This window comes from Pteronotus mesoamericanus, unplaced genomic scaffold (assembly GCF_021234165.1).
Source record: "Pteronotus mesoamericanus isolate MK-2021 breed Mesoamerican mustached bat unplaced genomic scaffold, CSHL_Meso_final scaffold_232, whole genome shotgun sequence".
In the NCBI taxonomy this organism is placed as follows: domain Eukaryota; kingdom Metazoa; phylum Chordata; class Mammalia; order Chiroptera; family Mormoopidae; genus Pteronotus; species Pteronotus mesoamericanus.
Genome location: NW_026555311.1, coordinates 5,907,831 through 5,929,385, shown reverse-complemented (window position 1 = coordinate 5,929,385; position 21,555 = coordinate 5,907,831). Strand labels below are relative to the sequence as shown.

The window sequence follows — 21,555 nt, the reverse complement described above, 5'->3', positions numbered from 1 at the left end:
GGTCTGTCCGAAATAGTCCAACCTCTGTTAACATAATGAGAATGGTTTGTGTGACATCAATGTAACCTGGCAGCCAAGGAGAGTGGACTGGAACGCACATGTGTAAACAATGATGACTTCATTGTACTGAAGATAGACACCACTGAGTGAGCATGTGTACTGTGTGGCTGTTGCATTCAAAATGATGAGTAAGTAAAGCAACGAATCTGCATCAAATTTTGCAGTAAGCGTGAACATTCCTCCACAGAAACTATTCAGATGATTCAGAAGGCTGCAGCTATAGGCAACTGGTGATTGCAGCGTCATCATGACAATGCACCCGCTCATGCATCACATCTCATGGAGAGGTTTTTGGTGAAACATCAAATCACCCAGGTGACTCAGCTCCCCTACAGCCCACATTTGGCCCCCTGTGACTTCTGGCTTTTCCCAAAACTAAATCACCTTTGAAAGGGAAGAGATTTCAGACCTTCAGTGAGATTCAGGAAAATACGACGGAGTAGCTGATGGCGACTGGGAGAACTGTGTGAGGTCCCAAGGTGCCTACTTTGAAGGGGACTGAGGCATCATTGTCCTGTGTACAATGTTTCTTATATCTTGTATCTTCATCAATGAATGTCTCTATTTTTCATAGTGGACATGGCTGGATAATTTCTGGACAGACCTCATCTATTTGGATGTTAGGCGGGGTGCTAGGGTTATATAAGTACATATATTTATGTTACTGGGCCTCATATGATGCCTTTAATGGATAAGGCCAAATAATGTTTACCTAATGTTGGTTATAGTTTAAAAGTAAGAATTTTGAAGATCCGTAGTTTAAGAATACTATTTAGATACCGTTCTTGGTATGCTAATATATTTAAAAGGCTAGCCCACACAGAATGAGACAAGGTAAGAACAAATGTGTTACAAGAGATGTCTACTTCTAAGAGATTTATCATATTGATTTTAGTCATAACCCACCTGCTGAGCTACTGTCACAGAGCAAAAGCAAGATGTAGCAAGGAAACATTTCACACCTGAAATGAGGCTGCTTTCCAGTCCCCAAACAAAAAATATTCTAATGTAAACCATCCTCTTTTAATCAAAACTCTCCCAAAAGGAATGATTATTGTCCACGGAGTCTAATTTACTGACAATATGACGAGTATTAGAAATCATTGAAAGTAGGTTACATCTTGGTAATCACTGTATTTTAGGGCAATAGATTGAGTTCCTACTATTACAGAGAGAGGAGGCAGATCAATTTCCAGTAATAATTTCATGAGTGAAAGCTTTCTATTTAATTTATTTTTAACAGAACACAAGCCCAGAAAGTGATTGAGGTGCTTTAGTTAATAAAGTTTCTGGAAAGTTCTAGAAATGAATAACAATAAAAGAAACAACCTACTCTTTAATGATACTTTTCATGACAAAATAAAAGCTTCCCCTGCTCACAATGATGACTAGGAGGCGGTTTCCCAATCCAGACTCATTTGCCTTGTGATTTTGATTATTTATATGCACATTATACATATGCACATAGGAAACTTCCTATTATAGGGAATATGCAATTTCTAAAGTGAGTTTCTTACAAATTATGATATTTGATACAAGGTCAAGCAACTTTTCCTTTCATTTTGTTAAAAATGTTCCAACGATCTGAAATTGCCATCAGTTTGTTTATGCTCTGCAGTCTCGCCTCCTAAACTCTACTAACATTACCAAACTAAAGATAAAATAGGAAATTTTCCCCCCTCTAAACAGGGCAGTTAATGCCTATGGGAAAATAACATTCTTAACAAATAAAACCCAGGGGATCTAGTCAGGCAAAGGAATAAATCCTCGTCTTTCAAACTGATAAACAATACAAGAATTCAAAAATAGTCCCTTTTCAACTCATGCCATATAATGTACAAAATAAGTTTGTATGTAATTGCAATGCCAGATCAACTTTCCAGACGGACATGAAGAATCAGCGATTAGAGGCTTAACTTTAATATGCAAAGTAGAAAGTTGGGTGGACATGAAGAGGGGCATTGGCACAAATAACCCCCACAAGTGGAAGTGGAATTTCAGGTCATTTCCTGTCTGAGGATATATAGGGCATATTGGATAATGGTCAGAGTACCTGAAAGGAAACCACAGGCTGATTAGTTCCACTCCATGGGATGGATTTTAAAAACCTGTTCTTATTCTTCACCATTGATTAGAAGTCTAAATGGAAGGCTACATATGGTGAAAGATATATACATTCAGCCATTATAACCGAAGGGCGATAAATTATCCAGGGTGCCTGCAGAGAACTCTCTAATCCACTCTTTCAGTTTTCACTCTCACCTGTGAAAAGGCCTGAAACTGTATGCCAATTGGTTGTTAATAATGTGCTCTGGAAGGGAACAAGTTGAAATTGTTCCCAAAACTGCAAATCAAGAGACAAAGTATGTGTGTCTACTACTGTTGAATGAAATTATATATCAGAACAAAAGGCTGTGTCTGCAGTACAGGACTGAAGTATGCTTTCATGTGTCCCATAAAATCCATGGCTCTGGGCAGCACAAAGCTCTGCAGTGCTTATATTTTTACTCCCAGAAGAATATCCTAACATAGATGTAGTGAACGCAAGCCTCTGAAAGGAAGTTTGTGATATGAAATTTAAAATAATTGTTTTTAAATTTGTAGTTTCCAGATTGGGTTTCTACTGTGCCTGCCAAACATTCTTCTTTTTCTGTGGGTTAGTTATACAAATATGGATTTCATTTGTTTATTAATAGAAGGAAGTGGTGATTCAGCCACTTTGTAGAGATGCCCTAGTTTCCCTATTTCTTCTCTTCCTCCACAAAACACTGTAAGATGTGACAGGTCAAAACTTGGAAGGAGGGAGGGTACGGTTGGGCTGTGATTAGGAAGAGCAAACCCCATGCCCCTCTGCTTCAGTCTGCAGCCCTTGGACATCCTGACTCATGCTCACCTCAGTCCCTGGCTGGCCCCTGCTGCCTCCATTTTTGTCCTTTTCCTGAATGTGGATGTGGGCTCTGTGCAGCAGAAATGCTATTACTAAATGCTTTCTTTTACATAGGTTCCAAAGTTTTTCCTCAACTGTGTTTAATCTCAACTGTGGCAAGTAGGAGAGACTCTCTTGCTGCCTTTCTCTAAAAAGTATGCAGGTCTGTGTTTATTTGCTACAGAAAGATCAAATATAAGCATTGCAGAGCTCAGTGCTGCCCATGTGCACTTATGAGACATGTGCCACACGTATGTTACTCCCCTTGTCTGAGCCCCATTTACAGCGAGTGAATAAAATAGAGCAATACTATCAGTCTTACCTACTTCACAGGATGGTAGCATCAAATGATCTATATAAAAAGGCTTTGATCCATAACTCCCAATTAAACGTATGCATAATTAATAGCAAAGAATGCTGTTAGTTTGAGTGAAAATGTGTATTTACACATCACAGCCAAAGTTATATTGCTAAGCACATGGAACATGAAATCTGAATAAGAAACGGGTTAAAGGAAGATGAAGGGAGGATTTCCAGAGGAGGGAGAAGACAGCAACAAAGGACAAGCGTGAAGACGTACCTGCACATGTTTGACAGGGATCTGAAAAAGTAAAGCTCAAACAGGTGCTTATTTGAAAACATCATCATGATGGTTTTGTGTCAACGTGGCTAATCTATGGTGTCTGGTTGTTTGGTCAACATTAAGTCTAGATGTTGCTGTGAAGACATTTTATAAATGTGATTGACATTTACAAACAGTTTAATTTATGTAAAGCAGATTACCCTCAATAATGTGGGCTTTGTCCAATCAGCTGAAGGCCTTAAGAACCAAAATTGAGGTTTTGCAGAGAAGAGTTAATTTTGCCTCAAACCGTAACATAAAAACCCTGTCTCAGTTCCCAGCCTGCTGGCCTGCCCTACAGATTTTGTACTTACCAGCCTCGAAAATCATGTAAGCTAATTCCCTAAAATAAATCTCTTTCTCTAAATAGATATTCTATTACTTCTGTTTCTCTGGAGGACCTTGACTGATACAAATGCCAAGGTCAATTTTGTTGGAAAACCCAGTAGCTTCTTCTCAGGCTTGGTCTGTTTGCCATTTTGCAAGACTACACTTCAGCCATGCCAGTAAAACAGTGTAAAGAAAATATAGCCCCCAGTGATCATTTCTGGTCACAATAAGAAGAATTTGCTATCTTTCAAAATCAATAAATATTTCCACTTAGATATCTTACCAATAACTTAAAATACTCAACACTGAGTTCTCTCTCCCCCACAAAAGGCTTCTATTTTTTTATTTTTAAAGTGCTGCTCCTACAGTGCCCTATGCTGGTTCACTTCTCCTCTGGCTCATTCCTTATAGGCATTCTACAGTATAAACCCTAGCACTCATCCTTGGTCGCTTTCTCAGATGAAGCCGCTCCTGTGCATGCCTTTGACCCAGCTCAGACAATCTTCAGGTTGTTTCTAGTAGCTTTCCTGAAAATTACTCTCCAACCCGTCACTCTAAACAGGCTTCCATTTACTGCTTACTAATTGCCTATAGCTCTTCTCTCTTAGAACTGAAAAAATTAAAATTGTTAAATCTAGTATTCAAGGTTCTCCAAGAGGAATCCTAAGCAACCTTCCCATGGTAACCTCCGCTATATTTACCAGACGCCTTGACCTTTCCAATGGCTCATTACCACTTCTCAGACCACTCTTCCTCTTCACTGATCCAGTTATTTCCCATCTTTCAAGTCTCAGCTCAAGTTCCAATTTTCCTAGCCATTCACATGCTTAATAAAACTTCCTCTTTCGGAACTAAGTGCTCATTCACTTGGCATTTAAGCATACAATGATTTGTATTATTAATAAATAGCAAACATAGGTGAAGGCTTTTTTTTTCCAAGCAAATAAAAAGCTGCCTGAGACAGACTACATTTTAAAAATAATTTAAGGAACGGAAAAAGAGAGGTAGGGAGAAACTAAACAGAGACCTCCCTTTATGCTTTTAAGCTGTGAGGTGCAACTTGGCACTGTGCGTTTGTGTCCTCCATCTGACTGCTCCACGTCTTATTTTACACCGTGGAAATAATCGAGAGAGACATTTTAATAAAATGTGTTGTCCTGAGGATACCTGGGTTTTCCAGCTGTGGTTGACTTGTATTATATCCATTTTACCTACCCTAGGTAAAGGGGCTGAAAGGTAAAAATCACAGTCAAAAAATAAAGCAATGTTAATGTGCATGGGCGTACTCAGCACCCAAGGTCTATTTTATTGGGAAACACAGTGGACACTTTTCAGTCTTTATCCTATCTGACATTTTACTGTATTTGACACCGTTTTACCATTCTTTTCATTTTGAGACTTTTTCCTTTGTATCTCCCATGACAGTGCTAGTACATCTTAGTTCTCCTTCCACCTCTCTATGCACTCCATCTCAGTCTCCTTGAAGGGCTCCAATTTTTCCATCTTCTTAAATGATAAATTTTTGACAGGGGAGTGTCTCACTTTCACCAGCTGACCAGCCTAACATGTTTTATCACTTCAACAACCAGCTAGCTGTACCTTACTCCTAAAGCTCTCACTCCAGCTCAGACCTCTCCCCCCATGGGGGAGTATCAAACTAGTCAACTGGCTCCTAGATGTTTCCCTATGAATGTCCCATATGCATCGAAAACTCAACAGCTTCTCATCAGGTCTCTACCCAGCACCATCCCCTACCCAAACCTGCTCTTCCTCTTTATCCCAGGGGCCCACACTGTTACTCTCCAGAGCAATTACCCTAACTTCTTCCTCCTTCTCACCCTTACATCTAAGTCACATGTTTCTGCCATTTCTACCTCATCGATACCACCTGAATATATCCCATTCTCTACATTTCTCTAGGCCATTCTATTTCTAAATAACCACAACAATGCCTTGATATCTCCCTCCCTCTTCCCTTTGTCCTCTTCCTGTCCTTTAGCAAGAGTTATCTCCCTGTAATGTTTGTCTGGCCATGCCACTCCACCTTCTTAAATCTTCTGAATCTATGCTTTTAGGATAATTACTTAACAAGGCATGTAAGGTGCTTCCCAGCCTTGTCCTGCCTGCTGTGATCTCTGCTCTATTTACATCCTAATCTCCTCCTTGAACTTTACATTTCAACCTTATTTAATACAGTTTCCCAGAATGCCGTTCTTTCTTGTGTCTTAAAGGCTTTGAAAATGCTGGCTTCCCTGAAAACGTCGCACTACTTAGATGTTTCACTTTGACAATGCCTTGACTTATCTCAGACCCAGAGGAATCCCTGATCCCCTCCCCATCCAAATATGGATTATTAACTCCTCTACTGTTCTCCCATCACACCTTAATGTTCCCTGAGCATACTTCTCACATACTATTGCTTTGTTTTTGTTATATTTAGTTCTCACTAGACTCTAAGGCTCTCGAAGGCAGTGGCTATGCTTATTTGCCATTTTATCCCCATCATATATAGCAGAGGGCATGGCACATACTAGGCACTCATGATCTTGATGTTTAAATCAGTGAATGAATAGGCACTATATTTTTAATAACTATATAAAAAGAAGACTCTGTTGACAATATATCCTTTGAGTCCATCCCTTATTTCCTTGACCATACATAAATGTTTTATAATAAAATATTCTGTAGAAATAAAAGCTGGATATGTATATATATTTTGTGCCTGAAAATATTAGCAACTAAGAAAACAGAAAAAGTTTTATTTAACCTTAAAAAAATCTTAACAAATCATGAGGACTTGTGAAAATAAAAAGTGATTAAAAATATCATTCATAGTTCTCACTGGTAGTGCCAACCAGACAACAGATGCACCAAGTGACATGAAGCAGCTTGTTTAAAACCACCCAGCAAACCACCCAGCAAGTCAGCCATGAAACCAGGATGAGCCTGGCTGGTCTGTCCACCCTAGTGAAGGGTGCACCACCATATGACAAGTGGCCTCGTCAGATCCAGTCCTGACCCAAGACCTGATGCCACACCTGCACTTGGTCTGCTCGGCCCCACCCATGGGAACGCTGCAGCTTCTGGCAGGCAGGGCAGCAGTCCCAGGCTCATGAGTACTGGTCTAGAAGTTGTTGGGCCTCGCGGCAGGATCCTTGCAGCCCTGCCTACAGCCTGTAATCATGAGTGGGGCCCTGTGAGGTTCAGACTCATGCTCTGAGGTTCACGCTCATGCTCTGTGATTCATGACCGAAGCAGTGGGAGCTAGCCCCGGCTTCCCGAGAATGTCACTGTGGACGTCAAACTGGTATAACTAAGATAAGGTGAAAAAGTAACAAATACAGCCAACTTTATACAGGCCAAAAAAAGAAAAATCACTCATGGTTACAAAAAGACTCATAAGAACATTTAGGTAATTTGAGACATATTACATTCCATGGCTCGATGACTCTTTAATTGCACCAAGAATCAAAGATCATTTAAGAACTAAAGGAGGAAGAACTTCTGGTCAAGATGGTGGCATAAGGTAAACACAGCAATCCTCCTCACACAGCCACATTAAATTGCAACTAAATTATAGACCAGCAATCACTCAGAACCATCAAAATCAAGTTAACTAGAAGTCTGACATCTACAGAACTAAAGAAACCACATTCCATCCAGACTGGTAGGAGAGACAGAGACACAAAATGGGCTGGTCCCACGTCCATGTGTGGTGAATAAAAATTAGGGAGGGAGAAATGAAGGAAGACACAAATAAATGGAAGCATATGCCGTGTACAATAATTGGAAGAATTAACATCATCAAAATGTCTATACTACCCAAAGAGATTTATAGATTCAACACAATCCTTATTAAAATACCAATGACATATTTCACAGATATACAATAAACATTTCAAAAATTTATATGGAATGATAAATGACCCCAAATAGGTACAGCAGTTTTGAGAAAGAAGAACAAAGTAGGAAGGATCACAATACCTGACATCAAACTATATTTCAAGGCCACTGTAATAAAAACAGTCTGGTACGGGTATAAGAAGAGACACATAGATCAATGGAACAGAGTAGAGAGCCCAGAAATAAACCCATGTTTCTATGGTCAATTAATATTTGACAAAGGGGGCAGAAGCATAAAATGGAGTAACAAAAGCCTCTTCCACAGTGTTGCGAGATCTGGACAACTACATCCAAAAAAAATTTAACTTGACTACCAACTTACACCATACACAAAAATAAACTCAAGATGAATAAAAGACTTAAATATAAGTCACAACAACATAAAAATCCTAGAGGAGAACATAGGCAGGAAACTCTCAGATAGCCCATGCAGCAATATTTTCATCAACATGTCCCCTGGAGCAAGGGACATAGAGGAAAGAATAAACAAATGGGACTTCATCAAAATAAGAAGCTTCTGCATGGCTAAAGAAAACATCAGCAAAATGAAAAGGGAACCAACTGTATGGGAAAATATATTTGCCAATGATGCCTCAGACAAGGGTTTGATCTGCAAAATATATAAAAAACTCACACAACTCCACTCCAGGAAGATGAACAATCTAATTGAATAATGAAAAAAGGACCTGAACAGACACTTCTCCAAGGAAGACATACACAGGGCCCAGAGACATATGAAAGGATGCTCAATATCACTAGCCATCAGAGAAATGCAAATTAAAACCACAATGAAATACCACTTCACACAGGTCAGAATGGCCATCATAAATAAATCAACAAACAACAAGCACTGCCAAGGTTGTGGAGTAAAGGGAACCCAAGTACACTGTTGGTAGGAATGCAGACTGGTGCAGCCACTGTGGAAAACAGTTTGGAATTTCCTCAAAAAGCTAAAAATGCAACTGCCTTTTGATCCAGCGATTCTACTGCTGGGATTATACCCTAAGAATCCCGAAACATCAATTCAAAAGAACCTATGCACCCCAATGTTCATAGCAGCACAATTTATAATAGCCCAGTGCTGGAAGCAACCTAAGTGCCCATTAATAAATGAGTGGATCAAAAAAGTATGGTACATTTACACAATGGTGTACTACACAGCAGAAAGAAAGAGCTACTACCCTTCGTGACAGCATGGATGGAACTGGAGAGCATTACGCTAAGTGAAACAAGCCTGGGGGTAAAAGACAAATACCATATGATCTAACCTATAAGTGGAACCTAATCAACAAAACAAATAAACAGAAAAATGTAACCAGCAACACTGAAAGAAAAACAAACCAACAGTAACAAGAGGGGAGAAAGGAGGAGAATAATGGAGAAAAGGAAGGGAAGGGTCAAGTCAAGGAACATGGATAAAGGACCCATGGACAATGCCAAAGTGGGGAAGGATTGAGGGTGGGAGGTGGGGGTGGGTAGGGCAGGGGAAAGTGGTGGTGGAAAATGGAGACAAATATATTTGAACAATTTAAAAAATTTTTGAAAAAAAATTAGGGAGATATATCTCAGGAATGAGGAGTCCGATCCCCACACCAGGCCCCCCAGCCCAGAGTTCCAGTGCCAGGAAGATAAGTCTCCTAAAATTCTTGCTGTAAAAACTAGAGGGCATTGCGCCAGTGGAAGAAACTTTTGAGTCCCAGGCAGTTCCTCTTAAAGTACCCACACAAAGACTTACTTGGACTCACTCCCTCTGAGCTACCGCAGCATGGGAGCAGCTTGAAAGGCACCAGTGGCATATACAGAGGAACTGAAGTGTCTGGCATTAAGGTGAGAGCTAGAGGATAGAATTCTTCCAGACAGAAAGGTGGCCAGAGGACATTGTCCCTTTTCTGAACCCACCTCCCACAAAGCCACAGAGTTGGCTGGTGGGTGCCATATCTCAGACTTTGTCAACCATCAACCTCACTAAAATTGTTTGCCCCATCCTGGAGATCACCTAAGGATCCATCCCACCCACCTTACTGGCCAAACCAAGCTGTTAATAGTGGCTTTTCCATATGAACGGCTGGCCTTGGCTCATGCTCCACAACTTCCTAACTCCTCTCAAACAAGCAACAGCTGGCCTCAGCCAATCCACACACAACATACCTCTTGCTAAGTGGCTTCAGGCCTGGCACCAGCAGCAGCCAGCCTAGGTTCACAGTTTAGATTTGCCTGGGAATCTCCAAGCCCAGCACAAGCAACAGACATCTCAGATTGCTTTATAGCTCAGGCAGGGTGGCTCCTGGGCAGAACACAGGTGGATACCAAACTTAGCCTGCACCACCCAGGAAACTCCAGAACTTGTGCAACCAGTGGACAGCTACAGACCATGTTGGTACACAACTACCCTCTCCCTGCACAGCTGATCTTGCACAAAGGGCAGAGGTTGGTGGTCAGAGGTTACAGCCAGTCCTTGAAGCTGACTCCCCTGGGCAAATCTGTCCCATTGATCTGCCAACAGCAATCAAGGCTTAACTACGCATTGAGGGTGTACTCAGTTCACATGAAGAGCACAGCTTGAGTACCCAGCTTAGTTGACAGTGGAGGCTGTGCCACTGTACCCTACAGGGAACCTAATATATTAGGCCATACTACTAAGACAGGGAGTCATAGCAGCTCTATCTAATACATAGAAACAAACACATGGAGTCTACCAAGATGAGGAGACAAAGAAACATGGCCCAAATGAAAGAACATATCAAAACTCTAGAAAAAGAACTAAACAAGATGAAGATAAACAATCTATCAGATGCAGAGTTCAAAACACTTGTTATTAGGATGCTCAAGGAACTTGGTGAGGACCTCAATAGCATAAAAAAGATTCAGTCAGAAATGAAGGATACACCAACTGAACATCCTTAATTTGGTGAAGGAAACAGACATACAAGTCTAGGAAGCACAGACGGCACACTTGCAAAGAGGCACACTTCAAGACACATCTTAAGTAAAATGCCAAAGGTTAGTGATAAATAGAGAATCTTAAAAGCAGCAAGAAAGAAGCAGTTAGTCACCTACAGGGGAGTTCCCATAAGACTGTCAGACGATTTCTCAAAAGAAACTTTGTAGGCTAGAAGGGATTGGCAAGAAATATTCTAAGTCATCAAAAGCAAGGTCCTACAGCCAAGATTGCTCTACCCATTTAGATTCTATCATTCAGATTTGAAGGGCAGACTAAGAACTTTTCTTGTAGGGGACTACAAGAAAAGACTAAAGGGGTTCGTCATCACCAGGCCACTATTATATGAAATGTTAAAGGGACTTATATAAGAAAAAGAAGATCAGAACCATAAACAATAAAATGTCAATAAATACATACTTATCAACAATTGAATCTAAAAAACAAACTAAATAAACAAGAACAGAGAGGGAATCATAAATATGGAGAGCGTTTTGACGGTTGTCAGATGAGAAGGGGGTGTGGGGGAATGGATGAAAGGGTGAGGAGGTTAAGAAGTACAAACAGGTAGTTACAAAATAGCAATGGATATGTAAAGTACAGTATAGGAAATGGAGTAGCCAAAGAACTTATACGCATGACCCATGGACATGAACAATGGTGTGCGGATTGCTAGAGGGAGTGGGCAGTGTTGGGTGCAGGGGGGGAAAGGGGAAAAACTGGGACAACTGTAACAGCCTAATCAATAAAATATAATTTAAAAAATAACTAAAGGAGGGAATTCTTTCTATATTATATTCCAGGGCCCAATTCAGAACAAATAGGCCACTTAGTAACTTAGGCCAAATGTAAACCAACTTCATGGTGTTCACTTGTCAGAACTTAAGCAGGGTCTACTCTTTGAATAAGAGAAAATCATAGTGTTTTAAGTAGGTGGTTTGGAATAATGGGAATTGAGGCCTCCTCCATAATCACATGCTATGGATGATTATTAAATGCTTAGCCATTCATGGGGAAAGAGTGATGTGCCCTTAAATCACTCATTTGAACCTTGTTCATAATATTATTTAAAAATGTATCCAAACTAAAATAATAGCATATTACATTGGAGTGGCTCTCCTGGCAATGGCTAGTTATTGCCTCACAAATACACAGAAGTCATATACTAATTACTTCCCTAATGTGTCCCAAAAGATATTTACAGGTCTGCATAGGCAGACAGTCCTAGTAATTCAGCAATGTGACTAAGTATTTGGTCACAAGACAGTCAAACAGGGAGAAGTGACATGATGCCCCATTTGTTTATAGACTGGATCTTAGAAAGACATGCAGGTGGCCGATCAGCAACCAACAGCAAAGATGACTGCCTTGTGTTATCTGTTGTTTTTTATTTTTTAATCTAAAAAGAAACACTCTTCTAGCTTTCATTGCATCTACCAGGTATCTTTGGGAGAGAAAGGATTCATTCTTAAACTCTTACTTTTCTGTTTTAATCATGTTTCCCACCATAAGAATGGCAGTTGCTCACTCTTCAAACTCATAAAAGTGACTCTAAGAGTTTAGTCATTTTCTCACAAAAGTATTAGTAAAAATGAAGCTTTCACCTGAAACCATTTGGGGATATGAAACAAGAGAGATAACCAGAATTATTTCTAGTTGAGAAGGTCACCCTGGACCCAATACAGGGCAATGAAGTCAATCAGAGGCATAAGTAAAAGTGAGGAGAAGTAAGAGAAGGCCATAGCAGTGTCTGATGTTGCTTTAAAGATTGTCTATGTGCTTAAAGATAAAAAGCCGTCATTATCAATGAGGTTAAGTAACCAGGGAGGCCTAAGTCTCCTGGTCTGGCCTTAATACCCTATTCTTTTTACAAATCACCTTTTTAAAAAGAAATCTCTTCTTTTCTATTTCTTTCTATGTTCCAAGTTTGTAGTGATATGAATTTTGATGATGTTTTTCTCCTCTCAGTGTTAGAATAAGACAAAGGTCACATTATTTTCCAAGTCATGTACCTATGTACATCTCTCTGGGGATTTCTGGGTATGTCTGTTTCTTCAGGAATTATTTCCAGACAGGGCAGCAGATATTGGCTGGGGACCAAATTTGTTTACTTTTCTTCTGAGTTCACAGCTACATTACTTTCTTTTTCATGCTGCTGGGTGTGAAAATGTGACTTGACTCTCACCATAGAAATGTGGTCAGAAGTGAAATAAATCATAAAATTTTGTACTTCTTTTGATCCTCTATTCTCTTTCCTTATTTATGTTACCTGATGGCTTGTATGTCTATGCCCAGAGGAACCTTATACACATGAAAGATGGCCAAACTCTATGAGTCTGGGTCCTTGCAAGAAGCATTGCCCCTCACCATGTGTCAGAAATAAATATCTGTTATGGAAAGCCACTAAAATATCAGGGGATGTCTATTGGAACAGCAAACTTTATTCTAAAACAGATGGTATCTAGAAATAGACAAGAAAGAAAATGTTGCAAAGGAAAATATTGTCAATATTTTTGTGTATGTTTCCTCTCCCTCTCCTTTTTTTTTAACTTAACACTCATTTAATTCTGTAGAGTTTTTACCCATTCTCTGTGCCCCTTGAGGAATTCCAAAGTTCTGCTTAATCTGGCATTGAATCTACATAAACAACATCAGAGGAAGCATCGAAACAAATCGCCACTGAACACAGTTCCCTCTTCAAACATGGTAGCTTAAATCACTCAAAACAGAAGACATGCAGAGACTCTGAGGAATCTATTCTGTGTAAGAATTATAGTTATATTCTCTTTTCCTACCTTTTGTTTCAGGAAACAAACTGGTGTGCAGGGTCCCAAAATGAATTACCCATCTGACAGCCTAAAGTCATTCTACTATAGCTCTGTCTTCAAACAGCCTTTAAACACAAATTAATTCTCCAGATTTGTTTTGTTTGTTTCTTTGGTTTGTTATAGTGACTACATCTGACTTTATGTAGCCATCCTGGTATTTTGTAGCAATACTGCTTACTACAAGATAAACAATAATACCCCATTATTATAGAAAAAAAGTTACAACACATTCAAAAGCACATTCTTTGAGTGCAAATTGAAATAAAAATATTTTAATAATTAAGCAGGAATATAATAATTGAAGCAATTGAAAGAAAATTTGCTAGAAAACATGATATTTTTATATCCTGCTTTCTTGATTCAAGAGGCAAAGTTTATGTCTCCACACAATTTACTGCCATTAGATGAGAATTGGATGATTTAAAAGTTTATCTTGAATAACTGGCAGTATGAAAGATCACATACTCTTTGTACAGACAACTAAGATCAACAGACAACCAAGAAAAGCTTAAAATGAACCATAGATAATAGATGGCAGGATAAGATACAACAAAAAAGCCACAAAGAGAGTGGCAACACAATTAAAGTTTATGCACCTGTAAAAATCTTCTTGAAATCTAGATGCAAATGAGCTTTAAAGAGAGAGAGGCGTGGGTTCAAATTGTGGTTCTGCCTCCTGCTAAATGTGAGTCCATGGGCAAATTACTTAACTTGCCCAACCCTCCGCTTCCTGCTGTGTAAAATGGGTGCAACAAATCTTTAGTTCATAGAGTTGATGTATCACAAAGAGAGAACTAGTGTGTAAAGTGACGTGGTAGGTAGTTACTATAAGTTGTAGTTATTAGTATATCTGAAAAAGGTTTCCCATTGACTTAAAAGTCACATTGTTTTTTCAATATGAAGTAAGGATAGCAGAATTTCTAACTTAAAAATTCTATAAAGATTTCTTTTCCTAATTCCTCTACCACATTGGCAGAAATAGCATTGTAGGTTTAACTTGGCTAAGTCTACTTCATTCATCTCTCTACAAGATTCTGGGCTTCAAATCCAGCTGACAATTGTTGAAGCTGGATGGAACAGAACAGGCTGCACGAGTGTCATATTCATACCTCGGAGGGTTTATGCTACCAACAATAATATACCTCTGTCAATCAAGCACTATTATAAGGCTTGATAGACTGATGCAAAATAAAACAACCTTAAAACTGGCCTTCTGACTCTTTTTGGGGGGGTAAAATTTTTTTTTATTGGAAAACAACTATACAACTTGGAATGGATTTGAAGCAAATTGTGCCATAAGCAGATTTTCTTTAAGTGGCTAAACAAAGTTTAAAAAGCAAGTAACAATAAAAGAAAATGTTTCTGGTCCAGGACCAGCAGTACAAAAGAATAGTGTACGATACCTGGACCATACACCAATTTTGCAATAGTGCAACTTTTAAATCCATATTGTTGATTGGCCATAGCCCACAGAGTTACAGCCCCGCACCTCAACAGCAACATGCTCAGAGTTCCCCAAGAAAACTACTTTAAAAAAGATATAACCCAGATGTTCCCTCATTTGACCAATTCCACCTAAATTAAAATATGCAGAAGGGCTTAGATATATCCAGATTAAGCCACATGCAACCTGTTACTTTATCAATTTTCTAAAATAAGGTTTCAGGACAATAACAATAAGGGAAGAAAACATGGAAGAATGAAGTCCTAGTTACTATACATGCATATTTTTTTGACAGTAGGGGAAACCTTTTACAGATAAGTTACAAACAAAGAAAAGGCAAACAATTTGGTACAAGAAATTTAACACATTCTGTACAATGTCTTCACTTTGCTGTTATCGTTTGTACAAACTCTTCATAGTTTACTTGACCATTGCCCTCAGTATCTGCTTCCCTGAGCATTTCATCAACCTCTTTATCTTTTAACTTCTCTCCAAGGTTTGTCATCGCATGACGAAGCTCTGCTGCACTAATGTAGCCATAGCCATCCTTATCAAACATAGAATGCTTCTCTAATTTCTTCTTCACTGTCTGTGTCTTTCATTTTTCTTGCCATCATTGTCAGAAATTCTGGGAAGTCAATTGTGCCATTACCATCAGCACCCACTTCATTAATCATGTCCTGTAACTCTGCTTCTGTGGGATTCTGCCCAAGAAACCTCATTACAGTTCTCAATTCCTTCATTGTAATAGTCCCATCACCATCCTTGTCAAATAGCGAAAAAGCTTCTTTGAATTCTGCAACGTGCTCTTGAGTCGGCTGGTCAGCCATGCTGCAAGTGTTACCGGTCTCCGAGATGCGACCCCACAACCATTCAGCTCGCTTGGTCCACTTGGACTCTCTTCTGATTTTTTTCTGGCTACAGTAACAGGATTTGTTTGATTCTGTTACCTGTGAATATTAGAATGGCTCCCTCTTTTTGGAAAAAAAGGACGGAAACACTACATCCCCTGTTGACTCTAAAAAAGTTCAAAGCTCATGAAAAATTTGCTACATTTGAAAACCCTGGAGTCATTTTGTAAATTTGATCATGTTCTTTGCTTCTTATTGAAACATGAATCTATTTTACCTAAAATAGAAGGTAACATTTCATGCCCTTTGGAGTCAGGTAACATAATGGTCAGACAAACTATTTTAGTAAATACATTTTGTGATATCTGAGCTAGGTGCTCAAAGCACTTGAATGGATTCCTTTAGAACAGCAATTTTCAGCCTTTTGCATCTCATGGCACATACAAACTGATTATTAAAATTCTGCATCCCACCAAAAAAACATATTTTTTGCCAATTTGACAAAAAATAATAGGTGTAATTTTGATTCATTCACACTGGACAGTTATTGTTGTATTGGCTGTTGTCATTTTTTCATTTGACAATCTAAGGGAAAAGAGGGCAGTGCCCCTGACTAACTATTCAGGTATTGTGTGCTTTAAAAATTCTTGGGGCACACCAGAGGGCCACAGCACGCTGGCTGAAAACCACTGTTACAGATCAATGTTTTAATACATGTTACCTTTATGAGTAAAAAAAAAATTGAAAATAAGCACCTGATATTAACATAAAATAGATTACATAAATTATCATAAAAGTGCTCCTTTGCAACTTTTTATGGCAGCAAACCTTGTGGTAACAATATCTTTTTGTGAAAATAGGTAAGGCTAAATAATAAGCTGAACAGCTTCCTAAAGAGTAAATTGATTTACAGGATCTAAATGAAGTTTTATTTCAAGTTTTAAATTATAAATGATATCAATATGCAAGATATGGAAACTAACAAAAGAAATGCTTTAGCCGCACATGATTCTTGTATCTTCCAAACTATATCAATGAAGTTATAAATATAGGGTTCCTAAATTATATTTTATATTAAGATTTTTTAAAATGTTACTTGAGAGTATTATTTCAGGAGGACAATGAAAAATTGTGATTCTCAAAGACAAAAAAATTGGAGAAACAGATGGCTGAGGAGTGAATGGCAGTCACGCAGACCTCCTCCCAAGACCAAACTGAAATTGCGACTAAATAGTGGAGTAATCACCTGGAAAACAATGGAACGATAGAAGGAGAGGAGCCTTGGAGCTGCAGACAGACAGTAGAATCAACTCTCACATATCCCAACGGGTGAGAAGTGCGGTGGAGGCTCGAGAGGGTGGGCTGGGTGCCCACGGGCACTGGCACCAGAAGGACATTGAAACAACCAGTTGGATCTCCCTGAGAAGAACAGGGTTTGAACAATAAACAGGGACCCCTAGACTATAGCAGCTGAAACCAGGAAAACGCATAGGCAAAACGCAACCCCGAAAAGCTTAGGGGCGCTCTCTGCCAGAGACAGGTGGCTGGAGATGCAAAGAGACATTTAAAGGGTCAACACAAAAATTTGCAGTGGCAGCCACCCTCCTTGATCTCTGGGTAGAGGCGGCAGGAGAGTGGGCGGGTGCCTGAAGAAAGATTGGCGAGAAAAACTTTGTGAAGAGAACTGAGACAGTGGCCAGCAGAGCCCCGGTCATAACTCACCTCCCACTCTGCAGCTACCACCTCCCGCAGGCATAAGAGAATCAATTAACCTGTCTTTTGCGTGTTCCGCACTCAGCTTGTGTGTGTGTGTGGGCTAGGGGCCGAGTACAGACTGGCTGGAAGAAGTAGGGGATCCCTGGCCAAAGGGGACACACAGGTGCACAGAGACCCTTGAGGAGAGACTGGAGACAGAGGGGCTGGGGAAAGAACTGGAGGATTATCTGAGATCTGCGGAGCAGAGTCCCTCCCCATTCCGTAGTTCTCATTTGCTCAGGCAGGTCGTGCCCCCCAAGAGGCAGAAGCGGGCACCGAGCCAGAAGATATGCGATTACAGCCCGCAGAAATAGTGGATCCCTGGCCGAACGGATCACAGAGCTGCCCAAAGGAGGAGTCAGACACAGACAGTAGATCCCTGGAAGGCTCAAACAACCTAAGGTCAGATAGGGTTAACAGCTGACATCATCAGAGGCAGACCCAGAAAGAAAAGTAAAGAAAAAATAAATTAATTAATAAAAAGACCCGCCTACTACCATAGAAGTTTAATCCACAAAGTCAGGAAATCTAGATGGATCAATTGAAGCAGAAGCAAAAATAAATAAATAAATAAATAAATAAATAAATAAATAAATAATAGAGTTTCACAAAAATGGGAAGAAAAAGAAGTTCCCCCCAAATGAGGGGAAAGGAGGAATCCCCACAGAGAGAGCTAAATGAAACAGAGGCAAGGGAACTATCAGATATTGAATTCAAAACAATGGTTCTAAGGAAGCTCAATGAGCTCAGCCAGCTCAAAGATAACTATGAGAAACTGCAGAGAAACTATCAGGATCTTACAACAAACTATATCAACCTGGAAAAGGACATAGAAACTATCAAGAAGACACAAGAGGATATGAAGAATACCATTTCTGAATTGAGGAACACAGTAGAAGGAATCAAAAGCAGGCTACATGAAGCCGAGGATCGAATCAGTGAGGTGTAGGATACAGTAGAAAAAAGCTCCCAGAAAGAACAAGAAATAGAAAAAAGACTCAAAAAGAATGAAGAGGCATTTAAGGAAATGCAGGACAACCTGAAACACAATAATATCTGCATAATAGGGATACCAGAAGGAGAAGAGGAGGAGCAAGGGATAGAGAACCTCCTCGAAAAAGTAATGATGGAAAATTTCCCCAATGTGAGGAGAGAAAAGGTCTCATGGATCCAGGAAGCACAGAGGGCCCCATTCAAGAGGGACCCAAGGAGGCCCACTCCAAGACACATCATTAAAATGGCAAATATCAAAGACAAAGAGAATCCTAAGGACAGCAAGGGAGAAACAGGGAGTAACATACAAGGGAGCCCCGATACAGCTAGGAGCTGACTTCTCAACAGAAACACTACAGGCCAGAAGGGAATGGTAAGAAATATTCCAAGTAATGAAAAGCAAGGGCCCACAACCAAGGCTGCTCTACCCAGTGAGGCCCTCAATTAAAATAGAAGGGGAAATAAGGAGTTTTTTCCTTTTTTGTCTGAGTTTCTCAGACAAAAGAAGGCTAAAAGAATATGTGTCCACCAAACCAGCACTACAAGATATGCTAAAGGGACTTATTTAAGAAGATGAAGAAAAAGAGTGAGAAGAAGAAAAACACAGGTGCAAAGGGAAGAAATGAATAGGTTTCTATCAGTAATAACTCTCAATGTAAATGGACTAAATGTCCCAATCAAAAGATACAGAATAACTGAATGGATAAGAAAACATGACCTACACATATGCTGTCTACAAGAGACCCATCTCAGAGCAAAGACCTACACAGATTGAAAGTAAATGGATGGAAAAAAATATTCCAGGCAAATGGGCAAGAGAAGAAAGCAGGGGTAGCAATACTTATATCAGAAAAAATAGATTTCAAAACAAAGGCCATAAAAAGAGACCTAAAGGGACACTTTATCATACTTAAAGGAAGAATCTATCAAGAAGACATAAACATTGTAAACTTATATGCACCCAACATAGGCGCATCCAAATATATAAGGAAAGTCTTGGGTGACTTCAAAAAAGATATACAGCAACACACTGATAGTAGGGGATTTTAACACCCCATTGTCAAAAATGGACAGATCTTCCAAATAAAACATCAATAAGGATATTGTGGAGCTGAATCATGCACTGAATCAAATGGACTTAACTGACTTACACAGAACCTTACATCCCAAAGAAGCAAAATACACATTCTTTTCAAATGCTCATGGCAGTTTTTCAAAGATAGACCACATGATAGGACACAAAGCAAGCCTCAGCAAATTCAGGACAATTGAAATAATACCAAGCTTTTTCTCAGACCACAAGGGCTTGAAACTGGAAATCAACCTCAGAGAGAAACTTCAAAAACTTGCAAACTCATGGAGACTGAACAGTAGACTATTAAACAATGAATGGGTCAATAATGAGATAAGAGAAGAAATCAAAAAACTTCTGGAAACAAATGAAAATGAACAGACTACAGTCCAAAACCTATGGGACACAGCAAAGGTGGTCCTGAGAGGGAAGTTCATAGCAATACAGGCTTTCCTAAAAAAGATAGAAACATTTCAAATAAAAGACCTAACACTACAACTTGAAGAACTGGAGAAACAACAACAAATAAATCCCAGAGCAAGTAGAAGGAAGGAAATAGTCAAGATTAGAGCAGAACTGAATGACATAGAGAAGAAAAGAACAATTCAAAGGATCAACCAAGCCAGAAGCTGGTTCTTTGAAAAGATAAATAAAATTGACAAGCCTTTAAGCAGACTCATCAAGACAAAAAGGGAGAGGACCCAAATTAATAATATCAGAAATGAAAGAGGAGAAATAACAACTGATACCACAGAAATACAAAGGATTGTCCAAAACTACTATGAAAAATTATATGCCAAGAAATTTGAAAACCTTGATGAAATGGACAAATTTCTAGAAAAGTATAATCTTCCAACACTGAAGGAGGAAGAAACAGAAAGCTTGAACAGACCGATAACAGCTGGGGAAATTGAAGCAAGAAACTCCTGGCACACAAAAGCCCCGGGCTGGACAGTTTCACAGGAGAATTTTACAAAACATTTAAGGAAGAGCTAACCCCTGTCCTTCTCAGACTATTCCAAAAAAATCCAAGAGGAGGGAAGACTCCCAGACTCTTTTTATGAGGCCAGCATCACCCTGATCCCAAAACCAGATAAAGCCCCTACAAAGAAAGAAAACTACAGGCCAATTTCGCTGATGAACATAGATGCTAAAATCCTCAACAAAATATTGGCAAACCGCATCCACCAATACATTAAAATGATTATCCACCATGATCAAGTGGGATTCATCCCAGGCATGCAGGGATGGTTCAATATATGCAAGTCAATAAACGTAATACATCACATAAATAAAAGAAAAGACAAAAACCACATGATCATCTCGATAGACGCAGAAAAAGCATTTGATAAGGTACAGCACCCATTTATGACCAAAACACTCAGCAAAATGGGAATAAATGGGGCATTCCTCAATGTAATAAAGGCCATATATGAAAAACCTACAGCCAACATCATACTCAAAGGGCAAAAACTAAAAGTTTTCCCACTAAGATTGAGAACACGACAAGGATGTCCACTTCCACCGCTTCTTTTCAACATGGTATTGGAAGTCCTAGCCACAGCGGTCAGACAAGACAAAGAAATAAAAGGCATCCAAATAGGAAAGAAGGAAGTAAAACTGTCATTGTTTGCAGATGATATGATAGTGTACATAGAAAACCCTGTAGACTCCACCAAAAAACTACTCAATCTAATAAGTGAATTTGGCAAAACAGCAGGATACAAAGTCAACATTCAGAAATCAAAGGCATTCTTGTATACCAGCAATGAAATAGAAGAAGAAGAAATCAGAAAACAAAATACCATTCGATATGGCAAGAAGAAAAATAAA

At 39.3% G+C, this 21,555-nt stretch overlaps 1 protein-coding gene and 1 pseudogene across 1 annotated transcript in view; both read right to left on the bottom strand.

The window, feature by feature from the left end:
• Window positions 1-21,555, bottom strand: part of COL25A1 (collagen type XXV alpha 1 chain) — a 481,906-nt gene that overhangs the window by 195,787 nt on the left and 264,564 nt on the right. The gene's annotated exons all lie outside the window — the stretch shown is intronic.
• LOC129085294 (calmodulin-A-like) lies at window positions 15,434-15,938 on the bottom strand (annotated as a pseudogene).